Source organism: Eulemur rufifrons, chromosome 2 (assembly GCF_041146395.1).
Source record: "Eulemur rufifrons isolate Redbay chromosome 2, OSU_ERuf_1, whole genome shotgun sequence".
Taxonomy (NCBI): Eukaryota; Metazoa; Chordata; class Mammalia; order Primates; family Lemuridae; genus Eulemur; species Eulemur rufifrons.
The window spans coordinates 84,134,746-84,153,011 of record NC_090984.1 but is presented as its reverse complement, the minus strand read 5'-3'; the positions used below and the strand labels follow the sequence as shown (position 1 = coordinate 84,153,011).

The window sequence follows — 18,266 nt, the reverse complement described above, 5'->3', positions numbered from 1 at the left end:
GAGGAGCTCTGGCCTCTCAGCTGACTTAGTGACGGAGAGTCAAGGGCCATCGAAGTGCAGCTGCAGAATGCCTTGGCATAGCCAGGATACTGTTGCAATCCACCCAAGTGGATTCAGTGGACACACTCCCCCAGCAAGTTTCCCCTCTGTGACACACACCTCTGCTCTCTACTCAAGTCAGTTTCTGAGATCTCATCACAGAGACTGTGGCAATGTCGTTAACATTCTTATGCCTGATGGCCATTTATTCCAGGACGTCTTCCTGCTAAGTCGGGGTTACCTACCCATTCTTTGTGCTCCCCTGGCATCCTTCTCCCCACCCCAGCACTTCTCTTACTGCCTGTAGTAGCCAGCACCTGTCTGCTTCCTCCGCTGGACCCTAGACTCCATAAGAGCAGAGAATGTACCTACCCATTCACCAGTGTATGCCTTGGGGCCTACCAGAGGGCCTGTTTCTATTAATAGATAATTCTTTGACGCATGGTTATCTAAACATCTCAGCAAGATCTTCTGAATCACCCTGGAAATCATCGTAGATGCCTGTGGGAAGAGAAGAGTGTTAGATAGCTAAGGTGCCAGTCCCCGTTCTAATGTCTCTTAGCAGGGGTGGGTCTAGACTATTTCCCTGCTTTCCATGACCATATTTGAAGAGGCAAACCTTGTGTAGGGCAGGCTCTGCTGTTAGGATCTGGGATGGAGAGGGAGCTTCCTCGAGCCCACTGCCAGCTGGGCATCCCACCCAAGGGAAGCAGATTTCCCCAATGGGAAGTGTGGTCAGTGTGATGACAGAAAAGGACAAATGATCTTTCCCTCAAAAAGACCAGGCAGAGGGAGGTAGCAAATTGAGCATTCTGTGCTCAATCAACATCAGTGTGCAACTCAGAATAATTAGACTTCAGGAAAACCTTCACTTGGAAATTTTTGGTCAACAACAAAAACCAACTACATGTACAACCTTACTTCAGATATCTGTTTTTCTTTCTAGTTAAGCTGGATTTTCAATTTAAAGTATGTTTAAATAGACTTTTAAAAAGGCAGAAGAAGCAAATTCTTTCACCCATCTCCCCCCTGACAGCTTTGCCCCAGGTCCCCCTGCATGAAGAAAGCCTGGCTGCTCCTGCCCGGGGTTTCTGAGTAGGTGGGCTGTCCACCCACAGCCCGATGCCCTGTTTTCATCTGAGTTCAGTACTATCAAACTATGAGCATGTGTTTCCAAAAAAAAAAAAAAAAAAAAAAAAATTATGTCTTTTAAGGCATAGGAAAGACAGTTGAAACATTCTTTCTCCTCCTCCAGAAACCCAGGAATGAATTCCTCACCACCAAGGCAAGTCCAGGAGAGAAAAGGGCAACCAGCCAGGAAGGGAAAGGCACCCAGAGATTGCCGACCAAGTCGGGCCATACTAATGACAGACCTGCACAGACCAGCCTCCCAGCTCTAACCTGCAGTCACGGGAAACCCCAGGGAACCTGTCTCTTCTCTTTCAATGTTTTGTTACTGAAAAATATTACCCAGAGCTCTTCCTCTGAGTCTCTCTGCACCCCGATATTTGGGATAATTGCCTCCCACCTCTCTTGAGCTTGGGTGCTAACATCTCCTCCCAGGGTTGGGGTTTTAAAGGGAGCCAGTTTAAAGCTGTCAGCAAGAGAAGAGAGAAGGCCAAATTGCTCTCGGGCTTGAGCCTGTGGGCCAATTTGTTTGTAATTGGATTGGTATGCAGGGAAGATAGAGCAGTCTGGGGAAATGCTACACGACTCCCTTTAGTAGAGGATACTCCTCCTGCCGCTGCACTTGAGCCCAGCACCAGCCCCCACCTGGGGAGAGGCAGTGAGACCCTGAGCATAGAGGAAAAGGGCCATTCCTGTGTGCCCCCGGGACAAAAGGACAGCAGGGGCTGCCCAGTGAAAGAAGGCAGGACCCTTCACCAAGGCCAACCCAGAAATCAGAGCACGCACTGCAAGGTCTGTGTCCAAAGTCAGGGAGTGTGGGCCAAGGAGGAAGCTGGGATGAGAGAAGGGAGGAGAAGATGAAGCCGCACAGGGTTCCAGCAAGCGTCTAACAGCAGCCCTTCACCAGGAACCAAAGGAAAAGTTTTTTGTTTTTTTTTTAATAAAATGAAATTGCTGCAACTTCCATTGCCTCTTCAGTTGGGTCTACACGGCCTCTCAGCCAATAATATAAATTCCATCTGAAGGCCGGCATTAGCTGCAGAGGCTAAAAAATGTAGGCTTGGGGAGAAACAGATTTACGTCCTAATGTTGGTTTTGCTTCATACTATTTATGAGATGTTAGGCAAGATACATAACCCAATTGAACCTCAGTTTTCGGATCTGGAAAATGAAAATAATAACTCCCCTGAGAAGGCTGACTTAAAGGGATCTTGAAAGTTTGATGAGCCACACTGGATACAATTGATTGTCCAAGAGGATTGCCCCCAACCCCTTCTCTCCGTTCCCCTTTCATCTCGGGCACTGGAAGCCCGGGAACTACATATCCCAGACGTGCTATGCACCGAGGTTCTGGATGGGAGTTATGTTTGACAATGAAATTCATTTGCGGGATATTTGTAAGGGGTAGAGAGCAAGAGGCCCCTCTTCCGCAGATGTGACCGCGTGGCAGCTGGCTGGTCTCTGTACGCCACTGCCAGGCACCAGCTTCGGGGTTAGGGGCCAGTCGTCATTTTCTGAAGCTTCCTGATCTCAGATGGCAGCCTGCGTGACATAACCTCTAAGCTAGGAGCCATCCCCCTTACTTTTCTGATTCTTCTCGTCTTTTCCACAATGTAGTAAGCACTTGTTTTCGTTTTCTGTTGCTGTGGAGCAAATTACTACAAAATTAGCACCTAGGACAACGCCCACCTATCATCTCATGCTTCTTTGAGTCAGGTGAGCTCAACTGGGTTCTATGTCAGGGTGTCACAGGCTGACATGGAGGGGTCAGCTAGGTTGAGCTCTTATCTCAAGGCTCTGGGAGGAATCTACTTCCAAGCTCAGTCAGGTTGTTGGCAGAATTCATTTCCTTCTGGTTTTAGGACTGAGGTTCTCATTCCCTTGCTTGCTGTCAACCAAGGGCCTCTCTCGGCTCCTTAAAGCCACCCGCATTCCTTCCCACGTGGCCTCCTCCATCTTCAGGCCAGAGATAGCACATCTGGTCGTACTCACAACCGCCCAGCCAGCAGCAGGAGGCCCATGTTCAATCTCCCTTACATTTGACTCTCACTTGCTTTTCTGCCCTCAGCAAGAGAAAGCTGGCTGTCTTTAAGGGCTCATGTGATTAGATCAGGCCCCCTCAGATAATCTCCTTTCCTTAAAGTAAACCGTGCCATCTAACATATCACAGGAGTGTTATATCAGCGTATTCACAGCTTCTAGGATTAGAGTGGAAGATCTCTGGGAGACCATTTTAGAAATTCTACCTATCATAGCACCTAATTCCCTCTATTAAATCACATTCTGCTTGAAAAACCTGGAGTGGTTTCTGTTTTCCTATATTGAGCTATAAGTGATCTGAGATCACTGTCTGCAAACAAAGGACTCTGAAGTAAAGAAAACATCCCTTTAGATTTCCAGTGTTCCCTTGGAACATTCTGGACCTTTACCCAACAAGCATCAGTTCAACAAACAATTATTTAGCAATTGTCATATACGAGGTTGTGTTACATTTAAGGCAATCAAAAAAGAATAAGAACTGCTACCCGTATGGTCTAATGGGCAAAATAGGCAAGTGAGTGGAACATTTTGATGGAACATATTATCAGAGATGATTAGAAAGATTAGGCTCAAACTGTAGCCTCACTCATTTACTCAAGAAATATTGTTTGGACATCTATTCTTGGTCAGATATTGGCTTAGGCACCAGTGATTTAAAGGCTAATGGGATAGGTCTTCCCCTGGAGAATCTCAAGGCTGGTGGAGGAATCAGACATGCAATCGCAATACCATACCAGGTAATAATAATAACTGAAATTTTTAGACTTTTTACTAGGTACCTTAGGCTATGCTAAATACTTAATATGCATTATCCTATTTAACTTTTACCTTAAGCCTAAGAGGTAGATATAATTATTTTCTAAATTTTACAGAAGAAGAAACTGAAGCTGAAAACAATTAAGTCACTTTTCTAGGAAAAGATAGATCTGGGTTTGCAACTCAGACTCAATTCTAACACTTCCTTCTTCCCCCAAGGGTCCAATGTCGAATGTCTGTGTTCTGCCCAGATCCCTCAGGATCCTTTTTCACCACTTCTATGCTGCCCATTCTACCCGCCTCCATGCCTCACTGCCATTCCCACACACGTGGGCTTCACTTCCCACAGCCAGCACCTGCACTCCTTGGAGAACTAGCCTATGAGTCTCCTTTGCCCACACAAATGGAGAGACCAAAGTGCCTGGGAGTGCACATCCCCTGGGGCCATCCTTCACCCCTGCCTGCTGCATGTGAGGGGATGAAAACTCCAGTTCCCTTACCTATGGCTGACAACTGTGAGGCTTGACTTATTTATAGAGTTAATAAGCTAGCCTGTAGCCTGGGCAAAAACTACCCTCTGAGCCACTTTGCCTGTGATTGTAAACTTCCTTGGCTTCCTCCCCTCCCCTGCCCTCTACCCGCCATCCACCGCTTTCCTAGTTTCCCTTGGAAATTTCCTTATAAACATTTGCACACAGAGCTGAGGATCTGCCCCAAGACACCACTGCTCTGACGTCTATGCTACACAGCACTATGGGAACTGAGAGAAGAGAGATTAACTCCATTTGGGGCAGTTGGCAAGGACTTCCCAGAGAAAATCGTATTTCTGGTCTTGAAAGATAAGCAGAGGTCTGCCAAGGTGGATAAGTGGAAAGAAGAGCATTCCAGTCCAAAGGAACTGTACACACAAAAACACGGACACAGGAAGCGGGGTGGGGGCAAGTTGAAGGATGGAGAAACAATGCCAGAATGGAGGGTAGAGGAGGCAGGGGCCTGCCAGGAGTGGAGCCCTCAGGTCAGGAGAAAAACCTAACAGTATCAAGGGAGATGGGCCATGATCACTTTTATGTTTTGTATGCAGCGAATACTTCCTGAGAGCTTACAATGAAGGTAGGAAAGCAACCTAGTTACTGGGGTATTGCAATGGCAACCCCTAAATACATGTCTATTTAAATTTAAATTAACTATAATTAAAATGTATTTTCCCAGGCACATTAGCTATATTTCAAGTGCTCAGTAGCCACATGTGGCTAGAGGCTATTATATTGAATATAATGTAATACTGAACATATAATGACAGAACATTTGCATCATTGTAGAAAATTCTATTGGATGGTTCTAGTTTAATCACAGGGGAGGATAGCTATTTGTCTTCCATCTAATTTTTCATTTTATGTGGCTATTTCCCTTTTAAAAAGTCTTTTTTAAAAGTCATTTCTTATGCCTTTCTTTTTTCATCAGAAGAATCTGAGGAGTCTTTTGATTGCACAACCGGGCGGGTGGGCAACCACCTGCATTTGGCAATCAAATCGTGGTAGTGGTTGTCAAAAGACCAGGATGGCAGAGATTCCTTTGAAAGTGCACGTGGCCTTTTATGTATCAGATGAGGGAGATATGCTCGCACCTGCCTACAGAATCCAAGAAGTGGGGTCTGCCTGCCTCAATCTGTTTACCTTGTTCACTCTGAATGTGCGTAGCTCAAAGCACTACCTCCCAAAGCAAAATAATATTCATAAAAGAGACACACATTGAATTCCTCACCTGACACGCTATCATTTCCAGTGCCACAAAAATGAAAGTAAACCAGCCATTAGCAACAGTAATTTCTGAAATCCACTGAGGAATTTAAAACTCACGATTTTTATGAATTTTACATGATAAACTAATAGGAACTGGAATTTTCTTGGAAAAATTGTTGCCTTCTATGTCTTCATTTTCTTACAAGAGCCAACCAAGTTTTTATTGCTATTCGAGAACAAATCTATCATAAGCATAAAAACTGAGCTATGGAATCAAATATTTTTAATTAAAGTGTCACTATAAGAAATTTAAACCTAAAGATAATGAAGACCCTAATGGCCATGTAAATACTTAAATAAGTACTAAATTCACTCTAAAGTAGCAATTTAATATTTATTGAGAAAAGACTGTATGTCTCATTATTCCTTGTATGGTACAGCTTTTAGAGTATACAAACAAACATTGCTTACTTTTTGAAAGCTCTCCTCTTTATTGTAATAAAAAGAGGAGTTATACATAAGAGAAGATAAAATGCTATTTTAAAAAAACAAAATATCAACTTTTATTGACAGTGAAACCTGCATCAGAAGCTTAACTCAGTCAGCTTTATCTGATTTTTAGTAGTCTTGATCTATAAAAAGCTTGTAAACACTCTTAGACCAGTTCTTAAAGGCCTGGAGCAGCTGCAGGAACAAGAGGCTACATAGCAAAGAGATTGCATTATTTCCAGGGCAGAGAAGATGTCACTGTAGTCGATGAGATTGTTGTGTGTGTGTGTGTGTGTGTGTGTGTGTTTTTGTTTAGAGATTGGTTAATTCTGTTGCCCTTGCACCTGCAAAAGGGTGCAGAATATTCTCTCGCCTTTTTCTCTAATTCTACAAGACTAAGGAGGCAACAGTGACCACACTGTTAAGAGTTTTCCAGTTGATTATAGACAAGTGGGTTGTGTTCCACATTACATTCTTGCAGCCCGGCCACCAGATAAAAGAAAAAGCATAAAAGCGTCACCAAAGCTTGGACTCTGCTTTTCCTGCTCTAACATGCCATCACATACGGACGAGGCACTCCACTGATGTAGGCATTCTGTTGTTCCCATCCCCCAAGTTCAGCTACAAATGTCTGAGATCAACAGGTGGCCTTGCTAATGGAACAGATTCACTCATTGTTTGTGTGTTTAATGAATCATTGAGTTACTGATCAGCAGTGTGCAATGGAAGCTGTTCAAACAGAAAGGAAGCCCAGCCGTGAGGTGGTGCCGCCAACACAGCCCTTTGAAGCACGGCTGGCCCCGTGGGGAGTGCAGGGGGCTGGGGGTTTACTCCCTACAGTTCCCAGAGAAATGGTAGCGAGAAGAGGGTGTTAGTTCTAATTGGATGATGAAAGTCAGCACAGGGGACAGAGACCAAAGGGCCAAATGTAAGAGGAGGAGGAAGTGAAAACATCTGAATCAAAGGTTGAGGTAAAACTGAGAGACAGGTGTTTGCAGTGAACCGTGCAATAACCCTCATCTTGCTCCCCTGGTCCTCAGGAAACAAGCAAGTGGGGAAGGACCGACAGAAGTAAGAAAAAGCAAAGCTGGAGATTTGGATGCTGATTTTCTTACAAACAATTCATGGTATGGTGGAAATGCTCTGTCGTTTTGAGAGATAAAGCTGAGCCTTCTTGGTGGGATTCCTACAAGTTGCCTCAAGCCTTTCCTATGAGGACAATTGACTTCTGCTAGACTAGAATTGCATTTAATAAGCTGTGCTTCCCCCGCCCCCCAACAGATAAGGCTTTTTATTTGTCACTACTAAACGTCTGAATTTTAAACAGATTCTCAGACCAGTGGCTTGTATCAATCCACTCCTTCAATTTTAGCATCTCTCTCCTCCCCGGTAGCATTTCCAAAACTACCACCTTCACTGGGAGGCTCCATGAGTTTTCTCAATTTAAACTTGGGCTTCTTCAGCATTTTTACTTCTATAACAAACACAATAAAAGATGGAATAAATACAGGGGTAAACCTCTTCTGTGTCTTTCCCAATGTTTCCTGCAATCAATTCATCGGCCACTCCATTCAAAGCATGTGTCTGTACCTCTGGAATCATGATTTCCATCATCTTCTTTCAAATTTGGCAGACCTATAGGTGTTGAGTACAAGAGGTCATCAGAATCTGATTGTTCCATTTTTTACTAAACCAACACAGAACAGGTAAAGCAAATAACCATCAGTAGTTCTGACATCAACATAAACTTGATACCTGGTCTGCCATTTTTTGACCACAGAGCACATTTTTTTCACAGGTAAGATCCATGCCATGGAAGTTGGTCAGGCAGGTTTTGCTCTGAATATTCTCAGTAATAAGCTTGCATTTTCTAAATGCAACTTCATTGTTCTGCAGAGCGACAAGGCTCACTTCAAAAACATGACCTTTGAGGCCATCAGATGCAATTTTGGTTCTTAGAATCCCTGTGACTGGTGTTTTTCTGTGTTTCTTATATTGAACATAGCTGGTAATTTCACAGCATACCAATCCTTAGAAAATTGATTAATTACTTTATTCCTGGCCCCCTTTTTGACACCCTTTATGTGCTGTGTTTTTAAAAAGGTATGGGACAGATGAGAGGTCTGGCAAAGTGTGGTCTGGCGGGGAGAGCACCGTGCTGTGGGTTAAGCAGGCACTATCTCTGGAGCATCACTGGTCACATACTCTCTGCGGGAGAGGCTGTCTAGCTGTTGACCAAACCTGTTTCCTTTCCTCCCGACACACAGTTAAACCCAGTGCTTAGCCTTCCTTACAGTCAGATGTGTCCATGTGACAAGTTCTGGCCACTGGAATGTGGACCAAAGTCAGGCACTTTGCAATTGGGCCTGGATCATAAAACCTTCTAGATGGTCTTACATGCTCGCTTTTCCTCATCTTGAGCTGGATATTGCTGCATAGGGCTGGCCTTGAAGATCACAAAGCTGTTGATCTTGGGTCCCCTCAACACTTGGGGTGGCCAAGCAGGGTGTGGGGCATCTGGAGTGCCTAGGCTGGGCAACCCAGCTGTATGCAATCTCCTCCATTTATCTTTGTGCACTGTACAGACATTAACTCCTTTTACTGAAAAGTAAGAAAGTATTCTAATGGACTTCCTTCGAGTCCTACTATCCTTGACTTGAGGCCATCATGTCATTTATATTCTTATCCACCCTAGATAAAGATAAGAGGATGCTCTTCTTGTTTATTCAAGATCTCCTGGTAGAAAGATTAGGACTTTCCACCCTCACATTCTCCCTCAGAGATAGAGACAAAGAGGAAGATATAGAAAGAAAACAGAAAGTCTATCAGAGTGCACCAGTCAGCTAATGGGAGGGAATCATTAGGTCAGAGTGCACCAGTCAGCTAATAGGGGGCCTAAAGGGCAGTAACATGAAATCTGGGAGGGCCACAGGCCAGAGGATGAGGGTGCCACTTGCTCCTACATCTGGCTGGTGGCAGATCCTTGGGCTGTGAAACCTGAATGAAGGCCAGAGCCGTGACAGCAAGCTTCTATTCCACCAGCACATCTCTTGCTGTGAGTTTGTGCTTGATCAAGCCAACCTCAAATCCTTTCAGAACTACAAATCTTAGCTATTCCAAAATTAATCTCCTTCCATATGTCCTCTTCAATAAAGACTTCTTTTCAACTCAGAGAAGGACATCAAAGCTATTGCTCCCTTAGGCAATGTCATTGCTGTTTGAAAAAGCAAGATGTATATACACATATGTCCTGTGTGTACATAACTTACAATATAATTTTGTGATTCTGAATGTTTGTATGCACAATGTAATGTTAACTCCTCTGAGACATAGAAGCTGCACCATATGTCCCTGTGGTGGGAATGTGACCTAATCCTAATACGAAGAGCATTCATTTGATCTGTGACATTAAATAGCCAAACTAAACACTCAGAATTGGGGCAATGCAAACCTGGTCTATAAAGATGTTTATTAGCCCCCAATTTTTACAAGATGGTGAAAGATAATTCTACATTTTTATAAGGCTTTTCTTTAAATCTTTGAAGCATTTCTATAGTATTTATTATAGAATAAGCATAGTTTTAAATCGTTTTACAGATATTAATTTAATTCCCTATTAAAAGGATATTATTGTCACCCCATTTTACAGGTAAAGAAGCTGAGGAACAGATGAGGTCATTTGCCCAAATTCTCAGAGCTAGTTAGCAGCAGGGCTGGGGGTCAGACTCATGCACTCCAGCTCCACAACCCGTATGCTCCGTCACGACACCGTGCTGCTATGGCCTTAATAATGACCCAAACCTCACCCATGTTTTCCTCCTACCCACACACACTCCCCTTGTCCCCCGCCCCATGGAGTGCACCGTGATGCTCATCCAGTCATTTCTCCAGAGGCTACCAAGGCCAATGGATCCAAACAAAGAAGTCTGGAGTGTGACCCTGGCAATGAAAAGCCTTCATGGCAAGTACGGCACCTGAACATACGCTCTTGGTGAAAAAAAAAAAAACTGTCCTTAAAAACTTTAATTCTTAATGAAAAGCCAATGTTCATACTATCCCTCCCTATGGAAAATAGAAATACACTCTATGAAATGGACTTTGCCTCTATGATTTTCTAGTTGTAGAATATGAGTCAAAACAACAGTATGATTGGGACATATTTTAAAGACCAGGTGCTTGAATGTTTAATGACATGCAGATGTCCCACTCTTTTGGCATTCAGGAAGAGTTTAGTGGAAATTGGCAAGGACTGTGAGTCGGAAGTTCTCATTTTCAGTCATAGCGTTACCAAGGTTGGTTGGCTGAGACGGAGTGACAAAATTTACCTCTCCAGACTCTGTTTCCCCCTTTATGAAGTGAGAAGGAAAACTATATGTCTTCCATGGTCTAACCCAATTCTAGCACCTTTCTGAATTCACTGCACCTGTGGCCCACAAGACCCCAGTGATCTGCCCGGGACAAACTTTCCAACCTCATCTCAGATCCCTGTGCTCCTGGTTCATGTGGGTCTAGCCCCATGGGCCTCCTTCTGTTTCTCCCAAAACACTAAGCTCTCTCCCAGCATGGGGCCTTTCTACTAGCAATTCCCTCTGCTGCAAAGCCCATTCCCTGGATCATCACCTGTTTGGCTCTTTTTTTGTCATTCAACATCTTTAATCACATCTTCAGTGAACCTGTCCCCAGCACCTCAAGCTAAACTATTCTTCCCATCCCAGCACTAATGCTCCATCAATCACCGAGTCACTATCACCTATCACAATCTGGTATTCTCTTCCTTATTTATTTGCTTATTTGTTTACAGTCTGCCTTCTCTCACTACATATAAACCCCATGAAACCGAGACCCTGTCTGTCCTACTCATCGCTGCATCTCCAGTGCCTGTGTAAGAGCACAGTAGCCACTCTATACATATTTGCTGAGTGAATAAATTCAATTCTAAAACAGAGCCTAAGACCGAGAGACAGTAGGATTCCTTTCTAAGAGTACGTTAGGGAGCAGAGGGATCACTTCTAGTGCTATACTTTCCCTTTTTACTCAATTGAGTGATTTCAGAACACAGATCAGTGATTACACAGACCTATATCACAAGAGGTAGGTTTGTGTGTCCTTTCTCTTCTACCTCTTGGTGACAAGTCGTGAATCTTCAGTGACATCTGGTTACACTACCTGTCTCACAAGCAGAGAATAGCATGTTCACCTAAGAAGGCCAGTGCCCCACTACTGAGGACAGCCGTGTTGCTCTGGTTCGGCAGATTCTGGGTTCTGAGATCTAAGTAAGAGCAGGTTCATGTCTAGTGGCCAGCCGGGCTGAGGAGGGCTGGATGCTGCACTCTAAGGGGATGCTGTGGTGGCAGGAAAGGGTTCAGGGACACTGCTATATGGCTTCCACCCTACCTGAAGCTGATTTGCTGCCGGCTACTCTCCGGACGCAAAGATCTTCCTTCTCTCCCAACAGAAAAACTGGGAGAGTTTTCTGCTGTCTACCATTCTAGACAGCAGTAGACATTCTGTTGTGGGTGTCTGGCCAGACAGAGAAAAACCTCAGAGCTTGAGGAAGCTGCGTGGAGTTTCCGGGCGGGACAGCTACAGAAGCTGCCCCTTCCAGCTCAAAGTGGAGAAGCGATGCTTGACTCACAGCTGCCTCCTCGGGGCCAAGGCTGGTTCCCCGCCCAGGTGAATCACCTGAGACCCAAGTAGCAGGAGGAGGAATAACACGGGTAAAGTCACAGGATGATGTCAAAGTGTCACCAGTTGGATTTCATCAGGGAAGAATAGGCCCCAGTGTGTGAGGAACAATCTCAACACACACAGCCCAAAGATAGAGTTGCCTCATGGTTTCTAGTGGTGAATTTACTGCGACTTTTCCTCTCCCCTCCAACCAGTTTCAGAACCTCCCGATCTGTGAAGAGATATCTCTCAAATTCCTCTACTCATTCTCCCTGACCTTCTGCATCAAATATCCTATATAATGACAACTCAGGACTGGCGATTTTCTATCCTAACATAAGCAGATTACAGAGTCAGAGTATTTAAGCACTTCTTTGCTCCAGTATCTGGTCAAGAAGTTCTTCCTTAGGTGTCACTAAAATATTTCTTGATGAAGTATCAGCCCGTTTCTTCCTACTCAATCTATTGCAAAGAAACAAAACAATGAATATCCATAGTCTTTGTGATCCTCAAAAACAGTTCAATCAACCCTTAGTTTTCTCTTTTTCTTCGCTAAATTTCATGAGATGCCATGCGCTCACCCCCATAATCTGGACTTTAATTCTTTGCATTATTTTTTATTTTTTTTTTGAGACAGAGTCTCGCTTTGTTGCCTGGGCTAGAGTGAGTGCCGTGGCGTCAGCCTAGCTCACAGCAACCTCAAACTCCTGGACTTAAGTGATCCTACTGCCTCAGCCTCCTGAGTAGCTGGGACTATAGGCATGCGCCACCATGCCCAGCTAATTTTTTGTACATATATATATATTTTAGTTGTCCATATAGTTTCTTTCTATTTTTAGTAGAGACGGGGTCTCACTCTTGCTCAGGCTGGTCTCGAACTCCTGACCTCGAGCGATCCACCCGCCTCGGCCTCCCAGAGTGCTAGGATTACAGGCGTGAGCCACCGCGCCCGGCCTGCATTATTTTTTAATGGCAGAAGTCAGGCTGTACATCCTGCTCTCATAAGGTCTTGGGCAAGTCTTGGAGCAACAAATAGTTTCTTTTCAATGCTTGATGTCACATTCTGGTCACTTTTGTTCTTGAAATACACAGCTGACTTATATTCTACTTGAATTTGAATTTCAGGTTTCTTCTCATCACATATCCTCACCTAAATTCTTTACTAACAGCATTTACTGTGTTAGTTTTTTGTCCCCAGGTGTATTGATCTTGTCCCAACCTTATCTTGTTTCAGAGAATTGGCTTCTAACATTTCCCAAGTTTACTTACATTCATTTTTCAGTCATTGGAAGTTTCAGCAAAACCAAGTTTTTCTGAAGTTTCAGCAAACCAAGAAGAGATCTGTACATCATCTGACAAGAACATGGAAGAACCTCAGTGTCAGGAAGATACAGATGTGGCCGAGCTGGACTTGTTCTCTCAAGCACACCCTGAGCCCTTGTTCCAGAGTTCCTGTAGTGATGTGCCCACAGTTTGTTCCAGAGTTCCTGTAGTGATGTGCCCACAGTTTGTACCAGAGTTCCTGTAGTGATGTGCCCACAGTTTGTTCCAGAGTTCCTGTAGTGACGTGCCCACAGTTTGTTCCAGAGTTCCTGTAGTGATGTGCCCACAGTTTGTTCCAGAGTTCCTGTAGTGATGTGCCCACAGTTTGTTCCAGAGTTCCTGTAGTGATGTGCCCACAGTTTGTTCCAGAGTTCCTGTAGTGATGTGCCCACAGTTTGTTCCAGAGTTCCTGTAGTGACGTGCCCACAGTTTGTTCCAGAGTTCCTGTAGTGACGTGCCCACAGTTTGTTCCAGAGTTCCTGTAGTGACGTGCCCACAGTTTGTTCCAGAGTTCCTGTAGTGACGTGCCCACAGTTTGTTCCAGAGTTCCTGTAGTGACGTACCCACAGTTTGTTCCAGAGTTCCTGTAGTGACGTGCCCAGTTTGTTCCAGAGTTCCTGTAGTGACGTGCCCACAGTTTGTTCCAGAGTTCCTGTAGTGACGTGCCCACAGTTTGTTCCAGAGTTCCTGTAGTGACGTGCCCACAGTTTGTTTCAGAGTTCCTGTAGTGACGTACCCACAGTTTGTTCCAGAGTTCCTGTAGTGACGTACCCACAGTTTGTTTCAGAGTTCCTGTAGTGACGTACCCACAGTTTGTTCCAGAGTTCCTGTAGTGACGTACCCACAGTTTGTTCCAGAGTTCCTGTAGTGATGTACCCACAGTTTGTTTCAGAATTCCTGTAGTGACGTGCCCACGGTTTGTTTCAGAGTTCTTGTAGTGACGTACCCACGGTTTGTTTCAGAGTTCCTGTAGTGACGTGCCCAGTTTGTTCCAGAGTTCCTGTAGTGACGTGCCCACAGTTTGTTCCAGAGTTCCTGTAGTGACGTGCCCACAGTTTGTTCCAGAGTTCCTGTAGTGACGTACCCACAGTTTGTTTCAGAGTTCCTGTAGTGACGTACCCACAGTTTGTTCCAGAGTTCCTGTAGTGACGTACCCACAGTTTGTTCCAGAGTTCCTGTAGTGACGTACCCACAGTTTGTTTCAGAGTTCCTGTAGTGACGTACCCACAGTTTGTTCCAGAGTTCCTGTAGTGACGTACCCACAGTTTGTTCCAGAGTTCCTGTAGTGATGTACCCACAGTTTGTTTCAGAATTCCTGTAGTGACGTACCCACAGTTTGTTCCAGAGTTCCTGTAGTGATGTACCCACAGTTTGTTTCAGAGTTCCTGTAGTGACGTGCCCACAGTTTGTTCCAGAGTTCCTGTAGTGACGTGCCCACGGTTTGTTTCAGAGTTCTTGTAGTGACGTACCCACAGTTTGTTCCAGAGTTCCTGTAGTGACGTGCCCAGTTTGTTCCAGAGTTCCTGTAGTGACGTGCCCACAGTTTGTTCCAGAGTTCCTGTAGTGACGTGCCCACAGTTTGTTCCAGAGTTCCTGTAGTGACGTACCCACAGTTTGTTTCAGAGTTCCTGTAGTGACGTACCCACAGTTTGTTCCAGAGTTCCTGTAGTGACGTACCCACAGTTTGTTTCAGAGTTCCTGTAGTGACGTACCCACAGTTTGTTCCAGAGTTCCTGTAGTGACGTACCCACAGTTTGTTCCAGAGTTCCTGTAGTGATGTACCCACAGTTTGTTTCAGAATTCCTGTAGTGACGTGCCCACGGTTTGTTTCAGAGTTCTTGTAGTGACGTACCCACGGTTTGTTTCAGAGTTCCTGTAGTGACGTACCCACGGTTTGTTCCAGAGTTCCTGTAGTGACGTACCCACAGTTTGTTTCAGAGTTCCTGTAGTGATGTACCCACCGGTTATTAGATCAGTCAGAGCCACACCTTGATAATAGTTGTTGGAAATCAGCCTCTTTGTTCCACTGACTTATTCTTACTCACAAGCTTCCGTATTGCTCCATGTGTCTAGAATCCTTTTTTACCTCTTTCTGTCATGCACACATTAGGTTTCTATCCCTAGGTGTACTGCTCTTGTCCCAACTTTATTCTCTTTCAGATCATTGTCTTACCAAATTTATTAAGTTTACTTGTATCTTATACATTTTTTTTTTCTTTCCTTGAAGATTTTAGCAGACTCAGCCACCTAAAACTGCCTGGGGTCATCCCAGCTTATATTTGTAATCTTCATATAATTATTATAGAGTTTCCTTTCACTTTCAGAAATATCTTCTTTTGGATGGTAAATTATATGGTCACCCTGCTAGCCCTTCAGATTGACTCTGAACTACCCCACACTCCTGACTGAGGGGACCTCAACTTCTTCCAGAACTTCAGTTAGAGACTATACATGGTCTTCCCTCCAAGATGAGTTTTTGGTGGCCTAGAAAATGAGTATCTGGCCCCTGGCATGGGTGCTGTGGCACTGCCTAGGACATTAAACTGATCTTCTCTCTTAACTAATGGGACTCATGAGGGTTAGATGATGATAGCTCTGATTCTATGTGTACATCATGAAGATGCAGGGGAGTGTAGTGATTAAAAACTGCAACATTGGAAGGGGACGGCTTAAGTTCAAATCCTGTCTCTGTCACTTTCATTTATATCATTTATTTTGGAGCATATAAATCCATGTATGTGTCCTTATTAAGAGATCTCTGAAACAGAGTATTATATATGCACTTACCAAGCATGGATGAAGTTGTATTTGTGGTCTAACATTTGCAGATTTCCCACGTCACAAAATCTAATAATACGAATGTATCATGGATGACTCAGCTCCAGGCCCACTGTCATTCCATGATAATTCACGGGACAGTAAGCCTGGCAAAATTTCTCCAGACTTCCTCTCTACAGGACAGACACTACAACTATTATCCCTCCGGACGCACAATAAAGGTTGAAGCATGCCATTCATTTGTTCCCTCACAAAGCACGTGTTCTTTATGGCGCTCTCAGGCACACAGCACTGTGGGCAGGAAGGAATGTAAAGAAAACAATGTCCATGCTTAACCCCAAGTAGTTTATTATTGAGCTGGATATGACAGAAATATGCACACAAAATTTAAATGACCATGCAAGACATTGAACCAGGAAATGTTAAAAAATAAATATAATGATTAAATTTCAAATGAGTAGGACCTCACATAAGATCTACTGGATTTCAGAAAAGAAATAGATCACCTAGGAATGTAGATACCAAGAGGATCAATATCTACTAATGATGAAGATGGAAGCAATTCATTTGAGAAGAAAAAGATAAAGATTAGATATACACTAAACTTCAGATTCAGACTAAATTTACTATCTGGCACTAGGTCCAGTCTTGGCTTCTATTTAATAGAAAAACCAAATAGCTGAATGTCTACTTCAGGATAATTTTTTAGTATACTGGAACTTGTAAATGATCAATTATCCTGTGATCATGCAGGTTAAAATCATATCTAATGACCATAACAACCCTATGGAGATGAACCAAGGCATATTATTTGGATTACTTTTTTTAATAGACTTGCCAACTTTTAATTATGTTTAGTAAATACATTAGAAAGGACAATCCTTACTGTCATTTCATAAATGGATTTTTGACACATAATCAGACTTATTTTTAATATTTCAATATTTACTTTCCTAAATTATCATTAAAGAAATCATCTTATTTGCTTTATATGCTAACACATAACACATTTGCTTTATGTATCACCTAATATCAGTCAATTGAAATACAAAAATATGTTTATGATTGCAAAAGTAAAATGCTTTACTAATTAATCATGATTATAATTGCTAGTAATTTGTGTAAAAAATTAATTATAACCTTCTAATAAGTAGCTATAAAAGAATAGAGTTTGACAACTACACAACTGTTAAGAGAAAGTACATTTCCTGGTAAATTAGGAAGAATATTATCTTTTTAAAACCCAAACCTGTTTATAAAAATTTAAATAATACAAAACAAAATAATTAGAGATTTGGTTTGTTAGAATTCCAATCTTCATATAATTACTGCACTACTGAAAACACTTTTTCCAAATTATATTCTACTTTTCACAAAAAGTTAATGATATTACTAAATATGATTCTTCTGCATCTCATACAGCAGGTATTTAGACAAGCAGAAACAAGTAGAAGTCTTATTTTTAAGTTTGATAGCATTTAGAATTAATGATGAATTCAACTAGGTTTCCACTTTACCTGGTTCCTGAGGGATTTCTGGGTCCCAAACAGTGATCACTGCAGTAAATCTTCTCAAAGAACTACTTATAGAATGGAAAAATTAGGAAAGAACAGTGTCGGGTAATTGTCAATATCGATGGAGCAAACATGAAGTTGCCATGAACGATTTTGAAATCACAGCATGTCTTGTTCACACAATTCAGAAAGGAATTATAGGACAGAATAATGTCACAGAAAAGCTGATAATCACCAGAAAAATTGTGAGCCACTGTAATCAGTCTTTTTTAGCCAACGACAAACTCTTTGACGCATAAGAGATTTTAGAACTGCCATCTACTTACACAAGGCACGCAAACAAGATGGAAAGATGGAGTAGAGGCTAATACGTGTCCAAAAAAAGTTACTTGGTAAAAGAATATTGTAACCCTCTACTTTACAAATAGCAGTGCCAGTGTTAACAGAACTTACTGCCACCAAGGACTTACTCCTTTTTGCAGAGGGCGGTTTGTGTGCTGAAACCTAAAGAAGTAGCAAACACAGAGGTGCCTTGAGAGGGCAACAGTGGCTGTATGGCACCTTCACTAAAGATCCCCCCATCATTCCACACCAGGGTGTGCATAAAATGAGAGCAAAAGCACAGAAGGAAATTCTGAGGTGGTTTTGTTATCTGGAAACCCAATTACCTTGTCCCACTGACACATTTCTGTACCCAAATTTTAAGAATAATTTTTTTCTTAAGTGCTTGTGGGAGGCAGCACAGAAATGCAAAATACTGGAAGTAAACAATTTAAATGAGAGCAAAAATCTT

At 43.1% G+C, this 18,266-nt stretch overlaps 1 pseudogene; it reads right to left on the bottom strand.

Moving 5' to 3' along the window:
* Positions 1–484: 484 nt before the first annotated feature.
* LOC138398419 (small ribosomal subunit protein eS1-like) lies at positions 485–8,606 on the bottom strand (annotated as a pseudogene).
* Between the last annotated feature and the right edge of the window lie 9,660 nt (positions 8,607–18,266).